The sequence below is a fragment of the Myxine glutinosa genome, chromosome 9, assembly GCF_964187855.1.
Source record: "Myxine glutinosa chromosome 9, kmMyxGlut1.1, whole genome shotgun sequence".
Lineage (NCBI taxonomy): Eukaryota > Metazoa > Chordata > Myxini > Myxiniformes > Myxinidae > Myxine > Myxine glutinosa.
This window is the reverse complement of record NC_136269.1, coordinates 7,061,271-7,074,872: the sequence shown is the minus strand read 5'-3', so window position 1 is coordinate 7,074,872 and position 13,602 is coordinate 7,061,271. Positions and strand designations below refer to the sequence as shown.

At 49.2% G+C, this 13,602-nt stretch overlaps 1 long non-coding RNA gene across 1 annotated transcript in view; it reads left to right on the top strand.

The window, feature by feature from the left end:
* The first annotated feature begins 930 nt into the window (after positions 1–930).
* The window catches only part of LOC144893538 (uncharacterized), a 30,845-nt gene continuing 18,173 nt past the window's right edge, over positions 931–13,602 (top strand). The window contains exon 1 of the long non-coding RNA XR_013624439.1: positions 931–1,283. This is a non-coding gene — a long non-coding RNA (uncharacterized LOC144893538). The remainder of the gene's footprint in view (positions 1,284–13,602) is intronic.

The following is a 13,602-nucleotide window of genomic DNA, read 5'->3' as shown; positions in this document are numbered from 1 at the left end:
AACATTTTCAAACGGTAATTTGTACCATGTGGAATTCAAATGCTAAATTCAAATTCCTAGACATTTTGCTGTTTAGTCCATCTTGCATATTTTTATATTTTATATTTATTTTATATTTTATATCTTATATTGTTTTCTTATTCCCTTTGTGTTTTACGTGTTAATGATGGTCAACTTACGGTGTCACCAAAGAATAATTTCCCTGAATATTGGAAAATAAAGATTTATTATTGTTATTATTATGACCATTTGATATAGCGCATATTGCGTGCACATGAAAAACCATTCAACGGAGGAAATTTAAACTTTACCACATGTTACATGACCATTTGATACAGCGCATATTACTCGGGTGACGCCCGTCCCCTCAGAACTTACCTTTTGAATTAAACAAAGCCTAACGCCCAGAGATATATATACAACAGGTGTTGTTGTCGTTTGCGTTAGCACTGGCTGGGGGTGCTGCTGGCCCACCTTTGCTGACGGTATCGAGGTTGAAGGGCCGAAACGGGATGATGCTGAGGACCCCGTCAGTGCGGCACACGTGTGACCAGGTGTGTTTTGAACTTATATATACAGTATATATATATATTCGCACCAAGTCCATCTGAAGACTGCGCGGGGTAAGTATTCTATGAATACCGTCTCGTTCATGGGAAGTAATTGCCATTGAAGGAATGTCATTCAGTGTAGTTTACGAGCTGTAAAGGGACACGATGACCGGAACTTGTCGATGTATCAAAAAGAAACAATCACAAACACCCTCTGTTTGTCTCTGTTTCACTGGTTACATTCAAATCGTTCAGCGTGTGTTTCAAGGTCTTTTTGTGGATTCACCATCGACATACTTTGGATGTTTCAGTTCATGTACAATAAACACAATGGGCTATCTGTTCTCAAAGAGACGCCCCTCGTGTTCCGCCATGATTCGTTTTGCTCTGGAATTCATTCGGTGTGGGCGCGAAGTGACGATGGACGAACGTGTGTCGCGTTTGCAAAGGTCGAGTGCACATTTCCCAACTCGGTGAGGGTGCATGGACCTCGTGCAGGAGGAGGAGGAGCTTGCATCGAAGGTACTCTGGAGGCGGTGCTTGGCACGCGGAGGGGCGGAGTCAAGGGGGCGTGGCCAAGTGCGAGGTGCGCAGCGCATTTAATCGGGACATTTCCGCCGGCGTGGACCTTCTGACCGTAAGGAGACATTCGGACCGGCGTTCGTGTTCACGTCTTCCGAAGTCGGTGCTGCTCTCTAGCGACTCCGCATGTTGGGCTCTTCCTGCTGATTGGTGAGTGACCTTACCGTACGTGGGTGATGGGGTACGTCTTGGGTGCGACTCCTTAATGCGCAGTATTCCACACTGGAACGTCCTGTCCTGGAATGGTACTTTATAGTTATATCTGATTCCATGGTAAAGCACAACACGGACGAGAAACCATGCTGAGAATTCTGCTGATACGGGTATCCTTTGATTCATGTTATTCTCACCAAAAAATCCTTGTCTCGGTATATCATGTGTTAATGTGTGTTGTGTAGGAGCTGTGCTCCCACGTCAATCGGAAGAATCGACGCGACAAAAAGCTGGAATTCGCCCGAGTTTCTTTATTGTCACAAAACAACTCGGGTACTCTGAAAAGCCCGTTTATCGGGCAGCAATATATATATGTACACATTATCCCGGAGCGTTTGCCCGGGAAAGGCGAGAGGGGGCGTGGCCGGGCATCCTGGCCGCGGCCTGGCAAGTCGAGAGCGGGCACGGCCGGGCATGCCCGGGCGTCCCGGCCGAGGCCTGGCAAGTTGAGAGCGGGCCTGCCCGGGCGTCCTGGACGAGCCCGGCATGGTGATCGCTCCGCGTCCTTGGTAGGTGCAAGGCGATTGTGTAAACCCAGCGGTAGCCGCTACACACGTCCCCCCAGAATCGACTTGCACCGGCAGGGTCAATTTAAGGGGGGTCCTGATGACCTGGCCGAAGCGACCCCTGGCGGGTCGTGGGGGGGGGGGGGGGGGGTCCGGTGGAGTGGTGGGCGGTCGAGTGGGGGGTACCATGGACGGGGGGCGGCCTCGCCGCGGCGGAAGGGCCAACCGTGGCGGTTGGTCGATGTCCACGTGCGCCGGCTTGAGGCGGTCCACCGCAATCCGGTCCGCCCTGCCGCCGATGTCGATGACGAACGACTTGTCGTCCCATCGCAGGACCCGGAAGGGTCCGTCGTATGGCGGCCGGAGTGGCCCCCGATGTGCGTCATGACGCAAAAAAACGTACTCCACTGTGCGAAGCGCTGGGGGGACGTAGGACTGGGGGTCACCGTGGTGGGACGTTGGGACGGGGGCAAACCGTCGGGCGGACTCCTGGAGGTCCGAGCGCTGGTGAGCTGCGGACCAGGGACTGGTAGTGTCAGGCACGAATTCGCCCGGGACGCGTAGCGCCTGGCCGTAGACAACCTCGGCGGTGGATGCCCGGAGGTCCTCCTTGGGGGCCGTGCGGAGGCCCAAAAGGACCCACGGCAGCCGGTCGGCCCAACCGCCGTCCTGAAGGCCGGCCATGAGCGCGGCCTTCATGGAGCGGTGGAATCGCTCGCACAACCCGTTGGCTTGGGGGTGGTAGGTCGTAGTACGGTGAAGCTTGATCCCCAGGTTGCGGGTGACCGTGCCCCACAGCTCGGAGGTGAACTGCGGTCCGTGGTCCGACGAGATGTCCGCCGGTGCGCCGAAGCGGGCGACCCAGGTGGCGATGAAAGCCTGCGCCACGTCAGCGGTGGTGGTGGAGATGAGGGAAACGGCCTCCGGCCACCTGGTGGTCCTGTCCACTATGGTGAGCAGGTGTGTGAACCCCCGTGATGGGGGGAGGGGGCCCACCAGGTCCACGTTGACGTGGTCGAAACGTCGTTCGGGCACGGTGAAAGGTGCCAGCGGGGCCTGGGTGTGTCAGTGGACCTTGGCCTGTTGGCAGGCTGTGCAGGTGCTGGTCCAATCGCGGACGTCCCGTCGAAGGCTGTGCCAGACGAATCGCGCCGACACCAGCTTCTGGGAAGCTTTCCGGCCCGGGTGGGAAAGGCCGTCGAGGGAGGCGAAGATGCGGCGTTGCCAGGTAACGGGCACGATGGGGCGAGGCTGGCCTTGGGAGACGTCGCAGAGCAGGACAGTGTCCGCGAAGGGGATGTCGGCCAGGCGGAGGCCCGTGTCCGCCGCCCGGAGGGCTTGCACCATGGTGTTGGTGGTTTGGTCCGCCGCCATAAGCGCGAGGTCCACGCCGAGGTGGACCACGTTCGCGCTGGCCCGAGAAAGACAGTCGGCCACGGCGTTGTCTTTGCCGGCGACGTGCCGGATGTCCGTGGTAAACTCCGACACGGCGGAGAGGTGGCGCTGTTGGCGGGCCGACCACGGTTCCGTGACCTTGGCCATTGCATAAACCAACGGCTTGTGGTCGATGAACGCCGTGAAGGGTCGGCCCTCCAGGAGGTGGCGGAAATGGCGAACGGCCAGGTGTAGACCGAGGAGCTCACGGTCAAACGTGCTATATTTGAGCTCGTTCGGCCGGAGCTGCCGGCTGAAAAAAGCGAGTAGCTGCCAAACCCCGTCGCCCATTGCTCATGTACGGCGCCCACCGCGTTGTCGGAGGCATCCGTGGCGAGGGCGATGGGAGCGTTGAGCACCGGGTGAGCGAGCAGTGTTGCGTCAGTGAGGGCCCGCTTTGAGCTGTTGAAGGCCGCTTCCATTGCTGCGGACCAGACGACGTCGTGCTTGGCCGGCCTGCCCCGGAGGGCTTCGTAGAGGGGCCGCATGAGTTGAGCAGCGTGGGGCATGAAGCAGTGAAAGAAATTCACCATTCCCAGGAATTCCTGCAGGGCCTTTATGGAGCAGGGACGCGGAAACGTGGTGATGGCCTCGACCTTGGTTGGCAGCGGCACGGCCCCGTTCTTGGTGATGTGGTGGCCCAAAAAATCAACGGACGTCGTGCCGAAGTGGCATTTGGCCGGGTTGACGATGAGGCCGCGCTCGCTGAGGCGCCCGAACAGTGTTCGGAGGTGGAGGAGGTGCTCAGCCCGGGACGTGCTGGCGACGAGGATGTCGTCCAGGTAAACGAAGAGGAACTGCAGGTCACGCAGCACGCCGTCCATCAAGCGCTGGAACGCCTGAGCCGCGTTCTTGAGGCCAAACGGCATCCGCAGGAATTCGAACAAGCCGAACGGCATGATGATGGCCGTTTTAGGGATGTCGGCCGCCCTGACAGGTACCTGGTGATATCCCCATATTAGATCGATTTTTGAAAAAATGACCCGTCCTGCCAGATGGGCGGAGAAGTCTTGGATGTGCGGGATCGGATACCTGTCGGGGGTGGTAGCGTCATTAAGGCGGCGGTAGTCGCCACATGGGCGCCAGCCACCCCCTGGTTTTGGGACGATGTGTAGTGGCGAAGCCCACGCGCTATCGGAGCGCCGCACGATGCCGAGGTGTTCCAAAGCGTCGAACTCGGCTTTGGCCACGGCGCGCTTCGCTGGGTCGAGGCGGCGGGCTCTGGCGTAGACCGGCAGGCCCGTGGTTGGTATGTGGTGCTCGATCCCATGTCGTACCGCGACGGCCGAAAACGTCGGCTGCGTGAGGGCCGGGAACTCCGTGAGCAGGCGAGCAAAGTCGTTCGCCGCCGGGAGCGCGCATGCCAGCTCGGTCGGAGCGGAGCTGCTCAATGTGCATACCAGGGAGCTGAAGGTCTCGGCGTTGATGAGGCGACGCCGTTGGACGTCCACCAGCAGTCCGTGTGCGCAGAGGAAGTCGGCGCCTAGCAGAGAAATGGCCACGCTTGCGGTTACAAACGTCCAAGTAAAGCGTTGGCCGCCGAAGCAGAGGGTGATGTTGCGCAGGCCGAAGGTGCGGATGGCCGATCCGTTGGCCGCATCCAAGGAGGGGCCGCAAACCGCGGACTGCCTGTCCTGATCAGAGGCGGGTATGATGCTCAGTTGGGCACCGGTGTCGCACAGGAAGCGCCGTCCAGACGCTTTGTCCGTGATGAAAAGTAAGTTGCCCGTGTGGGCGGCGCTCATGGCTGGTAATGAAGGCCGGCCCGGCCGTTTCCCGGCCTGCCGAAGGTGCATGGGGGTCGGCATGTCCGGGCCTTCTGTCCGAACCTGGCATGATAGTAACACCACGCTTGGTCAGGTGGAGGCCCCGGTCGTCGTGCTGGAGGTGGTCGGCTTGGCGTAGCGGCCGCCAATTGCGTCGGCAGTTCGGTCGTCGACCGTGCCGGGTGCTCGGGTGCCATGGGCGTTGCGTCGGACGGCGCTGGGCCCCAGGTCGCTGCTGCAATGCGTTGGCCTGCCGCGGAGATCTTGTCGGCTTCCCTGGCGAGGGTGCGGGGATCCGTGATCGTCGTGCTCACCAGGGCGAGGCGTACCGGGCTAGGCAGCTGACGGAGGAACAGCTCCCGGAACAGGAATGCCGGAGAGTGCTCGCCGAGCAGCGAAAGCATGTAGTCCATTCGCTCGGACGGGCGCGTGTCGCCGAGCTCGGGCAGGTCGGGCAGGCGCCATGCACGTTCCGCCGATGAGAGGGCGAAAGCGTCGAGGAGGAGCTTTCTTTCATTTCTCCAACCAAAAAGTCGAAAATTTGGAATATACCCCAACTACAATAATCTTAGAATCCAGACACATGCTTTCTTCTCTCATTCGTTCATGAAGTTGCTTGTTGTGAAACAACGTGACGCCCATTTGAGATTGGGGAATGAGTGGTTCTCAGGAAAGTAAAAAGTGAAATCATTTCAGGAAACAGACTGAAGTTTTCTGTGTAGAAGTGTCTATGGTGGTGATCATCACACTATCAGCTGGTGAGGAGGCTCGCACTTGTTTATACAATAGATTGCCTGGTGAGGGCTTCGATGCCCTACGTTCCCGAAGGTTCTGCGAGAAGATATCAACAAGTTCTACCTTTGTGCAGGTATGCACATCCCTCCAATATAGTAGCCACAGTACACTATTATAGTACCTGTGTGTATCTTAAGGTTCAACGGTGGATGGGAAAATCTCGCAACATGGATCCAGAAGGCCTTAGAATGGGTAGAAATTCAGGGTAAGCTTTTTTCCCCATTTTTTTTTGTATACAAGATCGAGACTCGTGAAAGAGCTAAGATTAATCAGGGGAGCGGTAGACAAGAAAAAGTCAAACCGACACATAAAACACAAAATAAGGGGAGCGGTCAACAAAATGGGGAGAGAGGGGGAAGGACACAAACACAACATTTGAGAGCAGGGATATCGAGAGAAATGTGGGAAGGAGAGGGCTTGGGGGGAGGTGGGAGAGTTATAAAACATATGGACACTGCAAGGACTTCCAGGAAAGAAGTTGGAATTTCAAAAAAGTGTATCTGGAGTGAAATAGTGGGGGTAGAAAAGATCAAGGTTTTGGATGGGGGAAGATAAGAGATGATGGTGAACAGCTGATTTAAAGACCTGGAGGGAGGAGTGGGATTGAAGGGAGTGGGAGAGTTTGTTCCAGAGGCGGGAGAAAAGTGGAATGAAGGAGTGAAGGTGAGCACAGAGCCCAGATTTTGGCAGTTTAACCATAAGAGGGTTGCTGGCAGATCTTGTGCAACCTGTAGGAATATTTGGGGGACAGAGCACAGAGAGAGCTGGGGGCGCAAGGCCGGAGAGGAGTCAGTAGAAGACAGAAAGACCACCAACCTGCCTGCGGTGAGTGAGTGAGTGAAAGGCCCTCGGAGTTAGCTTCATTGCAGAATATTCCAATGATTCTGAAAGCTTTGGTTTCAACAGCGTGAAGCCGAGCTAAGTGTGAGGCAGGAGCACCGGCCCAGAGGGGGGAACAGTATTCCATTGAGCTGCGGATGAAAGCCTTGTATGTGGTGAGGAGCTTAGGTGTTCCAAGGAAGGACTTCACATGACGGAGTATGCCCATTCGGCGACTAGCTTTGGAGGCCAGCTTGGAAATGTGGTTTTCCCAAGAAAGATCATGGCAGATAGTGAGACCCAAAAGCTTGAGCGACAGAACTTCTTGGAGAGGATTGTTGAGAAATTAGATGGGAGGGCTTTCCAGTCGGTCTTTTCGGAGCGACATAGTAAGAGTGTGAGATTTGTCAGGATTGAAAGACATGTTCCACTTGTTTGACCAGCATGTGATTTTGTCCAGGTCTGCAGAGAGTGAGGAGGCTGCAGTCTGCTGATCTGAGGGATGAGGAATGGAGCGGCAGAGAGTGGAGTCATCAGCAAAGAGAAAGAGAGGATTTTCCAGAGAGTCGGAGAGATCGTTGATGAAGACCAGAAATAGGACAGGGCCCAGAACACAACCTTGGGGAACTCCAGCCAGAACAGGAAGGGGAGAGGAGAGAAATCCATCCAGGGCCACACGTTGACTATGACCAGAGAGGAAGTCCACAAGCCATGCATGGAGATTTCCATGGATACCATAGGAGGAGAGTTTCGTGAGCAGGGCTGGGTGCCAGACCGTATCGAAGGCACATAATATGTCGAGGGAGACAGCTCTGATTTCCTGTTTGGCATTGAGGACCTCCACTCATTGTTGAGACAGCAGAAGCAACATGTCCAGAGTAGAATGACCTGGTCTGAATCCAAATTGATGATCGGAGATCAAGCCATTGGAGAAGAGGAAGGATTTGATATCCGAAGCAATGATGGATTCCATGACTTTGCTGATAATTGGGAGCAGGCTGATTGGTCTGTAGTTGCAAGGACCTGTTTTTGCACCTTTTTGTGGAAAGCAGTAATGTTGGCTGATTTCCAAACTGATGGCAGATGACCTTGAGCAAAAGAGAGGGTGAAAAGAACAGAGAGGGGGTGAGATAGAGCGGAAGATAGAAGCTTGAACCTCAAACAACAGATCTACCACCAGCTTCAGATGCTCTTCCTGGAGTGAAATCAGATTGTGATAAAAGAAAAGGTGTACCTACAAGAGACATGACCTGGAATGCTATCTTGCCTGCGGAGACTGAATGGGTGATGGCGATGCAAATTTGGCTCATCTTCCATTTGCCACTGTTGGTGATGAACTCTGACCAATCACATGCAAGGAGCTAGAAGAATGTTTTTGGGATTTTTCTGCAATGTTTGGATAACAAGGTGAATTTTCGTGTATGTAAGTGCTGGCTGATGATTAAAAATTGTTCTTGATGAAAATATTAATTATTGTCAGAAATGATTAGTTTTGAGATCCTGATTATGACCGGAAATGGCAAATTTAAACTTTGTTTATCCAGACAAAATAGACTGGATAGCAGAATTTATTGAACAAGAATTAATTAACTGCTTTAAAATGGTAATCCACAATAAGTCTCATACGTACGACATGACAAATGTACCTATGTCCTCTTACATCTTTAACATGAAAGAAAACGTTTGTTGAAATTTGAATTAACGACACTCTGGAATACCCTTATATCCTACATTTAAGGATGAATTTATAAATGTTCCGCCAAGGCCATTTATCTACATTTTTAGTATGTTATTCAACAATATTTAAACTACTAGCCGAAACCCGTGGAACATCCACGGAAGGGAGGATGTGGTGTATGGATAGAGTGTACCAATATGGATGGCATAGGGGATTTGCTTGTCCGAGTAAGAGTTAGGAAGAAAGATGAGAATGAAGAGTGCGTATATGAACAACGTATTTATTGCAATCTACTTAAATGACAACGCTACGATATACTTTTGAAAAATGAATGGATTCGTAATAGGAATCGGCATAGCACCACTGGCCATTTTTTATGAGACTATATGGTGTGGGTTGGATTTGTGTGAACAAATTCAAGAAAAAGGCGACACTTTGTAGAATCCAACTTACACTGTGTATAAAGTGTCACCTCCTGACTTTGTATTTTATATTGTTAGAGACAAAACAAACACTAAATAACATAGCCACATACCAAAAACGTGTATTTTCAATTTTCACTTGTGCAAAAATGCTACTCACAATTACATCGCCTGTGCGTCGGCCTGTGATTGAGCCAGAGAGTTGGCCTGTGAGTCGACTTCCTTTCCAATGTCTGCAAGAGTTGAAATACTGATTGTGCATGTGTAAAATTATATGAAAGAAAAACATGCATATCAATAGACGATGCCATTGAAAAGGAGCACAGCTGTCAATAGAAAAGGATGTCTGACTTATCAATTTGACATTATTGCACAGGAAATGACAAACAAAGAAACAGTTCATTTCCATCGGGTAATATTACGACGAGAGATCAGCCGATACCTTTATTATGTCCATCAGCATCCATGGCACTTAGGGAAAAAAAACGTGGCATCAGCGAGCCGCAGCCAACTATCACGTACCGTCTCGAAGTCAATGCCATCCTTTTATCTCTTTGTATACACCTCACTGATTTCTACCTTATCGTGAACAGGGTAAAGCCTACTTTGATAATCATGAACGGTGGCAGATGCAGGAGCGAAACGTAAGCGTAAGCGTAGGCCTCGGCCCTACCTATCCAGTTGTTGTTTCCGTTGTGTAAGGGGGGGGGGGGGGGGGGGAAAACAAACATTTTGGCCTCAGACCTTTGAGAGTACGTCGTTCCGTGAACTTTTTGAACGGGCCTCGTATGCCATGCTTCGTCAACGTTGGGTTGTTTTTAAATGATTTGAAGGATTAACTTAAGCACCGTGAATAGAGCAGATACTGATGGGCTGCTGATCGGTTTCACTTCGTTGTTATCACAGTATATGGAAGAAATTATGGTAAACCCACCTGATGAGGTTAGCGTGCACCGCCATCGATGACACCGCTACAAATGGCGGAACAGATGGATTCTTCTTCATCTCATTGCATCGCATTCTCTTCCTGTGAAACTGTTTCATAGAACTGTGTCGTTTATGTACATTTTTAGCCACGTCGCAGACGCTGCTCATAGAGTGCACTCTGCTGTTGTTGTTGTTACCACGTCTTCTTCTTCTTCTTCTTCTTGTTGTTCTTGCAGAGAAGACAAAACCTCAAAGCTCCACCCATTCTGGGAACCATAGCTCCACCCATTCTGGGAGAGCCTTCATATAAACAAATATCCACCATTTTATTAACTTGCATCGCTTTGAGGCCTGTTTTGTAGGCCCGTGGTGTCTTCCTCTCACACAGTTTTCTTTCAAATCAAATTCGATATATCATTTCATTTTTCACAGTCGCCAACATAGTTTTAGACTCGGTTGAAAAAAAACGGGAAGAAAATGCGATGAAAGTTGCCCTTTATAGAACGAAATGAATTCTCAAAGGCCTGTAACTTCAAGGCCATTGACATATATTTTGTTTAAATCGCGGCATGCTTAGTCATACACCACCCGAAATAAGAGACGGGAAAATGCCGAGATATATATATTTTGTTTAAATCGCGGCATGCTCAGTCATACACCGCCTGAAATAACAGACGGGAAAATGCCGAGATATATTAAAAATTCGTCCATTTGATGACAATCGTCACGATGAAATATTTAATTTATACGCCGTCACAATAATGTGGAGAGAGGAGCATAGCTTCGTTCACGTGTCGCCACACACGGGAAATTGCCGAGATATATTTTTTTTTCAATCGCGGCATGGTCAGTCATACACCGCCTGAAATAACAGATGGGAAAATGCCGAGATATATTAAAAATTCGTCGCCACGCACGGGAAATTGCCGAGATATATTTTCACTTTGCACAAAAATAACATCAAGTCATCGAATCAATAGGAATGTCCTGTGCCTATAACATCGACGTTATAGGCACAGCTGCATCTAGGCATTGTGTAACATCGACGCGGCTTTTGTTTTAATTAAAACTTTTTGTACTTGTTATTTTATTACATTCACGTAGTTTCACATTCTTGACTTTGTGGAGCTTCAATCTTTTGTGGTTCAAAAAAATAAAATAAAGATGGATTCTTCTTCATCGCATCGCATTCTCTTCCTGTGAAACTGTTTCTCTATTTAACGTTTCCAAAATCAAAACTTCAAAAACTTCTTCACTTCGATTCGAAAAAAGTTCAAACTTCAAAAAACGTTTCCAAAACGTCACTCCATTGAACTTTATTAAAATGACGATAATGACCATTTGACCATCGCCTTCGCCCAGCAGAGGCCAATACGATGGTGTCGTAAGATGGCGTCGTATCGGCCGATAATCGGATGCTTTTGGGTCCCAAAGTCGGCGAATTCAGATTTTTCGAGTATGGCTGTACATGATAAACAAAGAGCGCGGTTCGTAGATGGAAAATGCATTAGTGCCGTGGGCATCGGGTCACTGGGTGCGGCGTAAAAGGGATAACAAAGTCGAGTCCTTCCGGTATTATTATATAGATTCATCACGATTAAAATAATTTATTTTGCAATTTGTTTGAGGTTGGAACCTACTGGACTATTAGTCACAGATAAGTGCATGGTTACATTTCTCTTACCTCGGACAGGTACCAGAGGATTGTAATATAGTAAATGTAGCGTTGATTTAACAAAGGATAAATGCAGAGAGGACACAGAGATTTGTCGATCTGTTCGTTTAACGTTTTCATTTGTGGGGAAGATATGTTAAGGAGGGATCAGATGTGGAAGCATTTCGATAAATTAAAACTTATTCAAGGTAGTCAGCACGGATTCATGTTTAACAACTTCATTGGAGTTCTCCGAGTCAGCTTCTCATTGGCCGGCCAAGGGGAGTGCAGTGGATGTAGTTTAACTCGACTTTCAAAAGGCTTCTGGTAAGGGCCCACACAGAACGGCTGTTGGTAGACTGGATTGTGGAGTAACTGGTAGAGAAGATAACTGGATTAGTGATGGGAAGCTGTGACTCGGAGGTTGTAAATTGTGGGGTACCCCAGAGATCATTTTGATGATCATTATTATTCATTCTTTACATTCCTGAATTGGATAGTGGGGTTAAGAGGAGGCTTTTCAAATTTTCAGATAACACTAAACTTGGAGGTAAACTACAGAGCAGATATGGAGGGCAGGAGCAGATTCAGAAAAGTCTAGATACTTTGATGGATTGGGTAAAGGATTGGCAAATGTAGTTTAACATGGACAAATGTGCGGTGCTTGGGGTGAGTAAGAAAAAAGAAAGTAGGGATTATATAATACAAGGGACAGTCTTGGAGCGTGTCACACAGAAAGAGGATCGACCTGGGGAAGGTAATAGACCAGGGGGAGGGGGAGGGAGAGGCTGGGTCAAGTGGTGCAGATAGCACAGTGCAGGGCAGGTATTGGTTAAGCTAACAGGGTTTTCGATTGTATTTGTGGGGACATAAAGGATAAACTAGAACGGCGCTCAGTAGAGAGCATACCTCTGCTGGTGAACAGTTTACGTTTTGTATCTCAGAGTAGACCAGAAAATCACAATACAGAATTTATATGATGTAGAAACATTCTTCACCAAAATTGAATCGATTCTTCCTTGTCACACACACTACCTAACCTGTCCAACAAGTTTTGTCCAAATCCATCTGTAACTTTGAGATATCCTGCTATGTATCGTTTTTGGCCCCATCTCCCAATGTTGAAGAATCACTTAAAAATTAAATAATTCTCATATCCTAATCCATATTCAGATCTTCACCAAAATCTAATATATTTGTCCTTGTCAGACACCCAACCCTTCCACCAAGTTTCGTCCAAATCCGTCCACACCTTTTTGAGATATCCTGCTATGTATCGTTTTTGGCTCGATCTCCCAATGGTGAAGAATCGCTTTAAAATTCTAGTAGCCGGATCCGAATCCGGATCTTCACCAAAATCTAATCATTTTGTCCTTGTCACATACGCTACATCTCTGCCAAATTTCGTCTGAATCCGTCCGCAACTTTTTGAGATATCTTGTTCACAAACGGACAGACCGACAAATGGACAGACAGACAAACAGACAGAAACTGGTGGTTCGTCCGTTGCGCGTGGTGAGGGACCGAAGTGCTCAACTCAGACGGAGCCACATGGGTTTATTCTCGGACCGAACACCATGCAAAGAAGACACAACAAATGAAATAGCACAATAATGAATTTAATGAAATAAAACACGGCAAATTAAAGGTTGATGTTACAGTTTGTGATACCAAAGTGTGTGTTAACAACCCCCCCCCCCCCTCACCACACCGTGGGTGTTCCACACCCCCATGGGTGACCCGTGTGTGTGTGTGTGTGTCTGTGTGTATATATGTGTCTGTGTGTATATATGTGTCTGTGTGTATATATGTGTCTGTGTGTATATATGTGTCTGTGTGTATATATGTGTCTGTGTGTATATATGTGTCTGTGTGTATATATGTGTCTGTGTGTATATATGTGTCTGTGTGTATATATGTGTCTGTGTGTATATATGTGTCTGTGTGTATATATGTGTCTGTGTGTATATATGTGTCTGTGTGTATATATGTGTCTGTGTGTATATATGTGTGTCTGTGTGTATATATATGTGTCTGTGTGTATATATGTGTCTGTGTGTATATATGTGTCTGTGTGTATATATGTGTCTGTGTGTATATATGTGTCTGTGTGTATACATGTGTCTGTGTGTATACATGTGTCTGTGTGTATACATGTGTCTGTGTGTATACATGTGTCTGTGTGTATACATGTGTCTGTGTGTATACATGTGTCTGTGTGTATACATGTGTCTGTGTGTATACATGTGTCTGTG